The sequence below is a fragment of the Cebus imitator genome, unplaced genomic scaffold, assembly GCF_001604975.1.
Source record: "Cebus imitator isolate Cc_AM_T3 unplaced genomic scaffold, Cebus_imitator-1.0 Scaffold91, whole genome shotgun sequence".
Lineage (NCBI taxonomy): Eukaryota > Metazoa > Chordata > Mammalia > Primates > Cebidae > Cebus > Cebus imitator.
This window is the reverse complement of record NW_016107406.1, coordinates 569,995-572,044: the sequence shown is the minus strand read 5'-3', so window position 1 is coordinate 572,044 and position 2,050 is coordinate 569,995. Positions and strand designations below refer to the sequence as shown.

Below are 2,050 nucleotides of genomic sequence, written 5' to 3'. Positions count from 1 at the left end.
TGGCATCCCCACCTGCCTTCTTCCCAAAACTGGGGACTTAGAATACTTGGTGCTTTTGCAATATTGAAGGATCTTGTAGCCTTGGGCCAACCTATAGCTCTGGCAGCTCTCGGCAGGGCCTTGGGAGTGGCTGCCTTTTGCACCTATTGTGTGCCAGGTCTTACACTAGACTCTAGGAAGATGGAATTGGTTTTAACCATCATGCAACTCACAGTTCTGAATGGGAAACTAGCAAGAAAAGCAGGAATTACAACACAACATGGTAACTGTTTTGCAAAAAGAATACCCTGGAACTGGCAACTGGACCCATGCTGGGCCAGCAAGAATTAGCCTGGGACATCCACTGGCCCTATTGAAAAATAAAAATTCTTTCTCACAGGGGTATTAGGCTGGTAGCAGGATGCCTGGAGCTGCTGAAGGCAGGCTTGCCATCATGTGGATCTACCAGTTCCCGTCTTGTTGTGGCTGGGGACGGCTTGCCTGCAGATGAAACCAACACAGAGGAATGCAGAGCCACGAGATGGAGGTGAGACTCCTGATAACACCTTTGGGGTCCCTGAGTCCAACTTTACCTTTGGACTTTTTGGTTTTATGTGTTAAGCAGGTTTATTTTTGCCTATAATAATTTAGGTCAGGGTTTCTCTTGATTCTTACCAAGAAATCATGACACTCAGTTCTTAAGGAAGCCATAGTCTAATAGAGAGGACTCACATGCAAGCAAACAATAATGCTTCAGTGCTGTATGGGACTGTAAGGAAGAAATGCTCATGCAGTATTATGAAGAGGGTTTGGGTTAATTTTCTTGGAGGCAGGAAAAGAAGTTCTAGAATGTTTCCCCCACATACTTGTCACAGAGCTGGTCACGCCAACAGATGCTCTGTATGTCTGAGTGGAAGAAAGGGCAGAGTCTTCTGACAAAACCAGTAGAGACCAGGCGATCCCATGTGAAATCGTATCTCCTTCCTAACTTTCTAAATTCAAGGGTTTAGAATTGGCTGCCCTGGTGTCCATGTGACAGTAACAGAATCTCCTTAGCAGAAGCAGAGTCTTTTAATAGACCTCCAGAGGCTAATGGGCCTGACATATCTTTGACATTTATTGGATTTTACGAGCTAGTGGATCTGACTCAGAAAGCCGATCAGATGTTCCAAATCGATGGCCCCTTTGGGGTGCTGTCTTCGCACAGTGCCATAATGAGGTGACCTTGGATGCCTGAGTCCGGAAAGAACAGAGAGAGGATGTCAGAATCGCAGAAATTGCTAAACTGATCAAGGCCTACACAGTGCCCTCGGGCTTGCTTCTGGCCCCAAGATTCTTTGTCCACAGATTCTGTAACTGTACATTCCTCTTGCCTCACCCTGCCCGAACAGTTACAATCATTAGTCTCTTAAAAAAAAAAAAAAAAAAAAAAAAAAAAAACCCTTCCCTTATCCAACAGATATTTGTAGAAAAGCTTCATTGTAATGTCACTTAATAAATGAGCATTTTCTGGCACAGGGGACTCCAAGAAGATTGTAGTATGTCCCTTGTCCTCTACGAGCTTAGAGTCTTGGAGGGGAGATTTTACACACCCAAATCCTATTAGTGCCCAATGATGGGGCTGGCAGAGAGGACCACGAAGAGAACAGAGGCAGTGGAGATGAAAGCAAGGTGATTCTCTGGGGTGCTAGGGAAGCTTCCCAAATTAGGGGGCATTTTTGTTGGGTTCTGAAAGTCAAGTAGAAGCTGTCCAGGCAGGAGAGAAGCAATATAACATCTAGGTGTGGCAAAGGGTATACAATATGTACAAATGTGTAGAGATGCAGAGATGCTATTATTGGAAGATGCAGAGATGCTATTTTTGGAAGGTGCAGAGTAAATGTGACAGAAGACAAATGTAAGCGCTGGAAAGAATGGAAAAACATACTCTATACATTGCTACCGGAGGTGGGAATTTACTATGGAGCTTTTTGGAAAGCAATTTGTCAATATCCATTCACATTTAAAATACACATGACATTTAACCCAGAAATTCCACCTTTGTTTTTTGGGTTTTTTTTTTTTTTTTTTT

The 2,050-nt window shown here is 43.7% G+C and overlaps 1 long non-coding RNA gene across 1 annotated transcript in view; it reads right to left on the bottom strand.

Moving 5' to 3' along the window:
• Positions 1-718: 718 nt before the first annotated feature.
• LOC108309034 overlaps positions 719-2,050 on the bottom strand; it is a 16,717-nt gene continuing 15,385 nt past the window's right edge. Inside the window, exon 3 of the long non-coding RNA XR_001827157.2 lies at positions 719-1,212. This is a non-coding gene — a long non-coding RNA (uncharacterized LOC108309034). The remainder of the gene's footprint in view (positions 1,213-2,050) is intronic.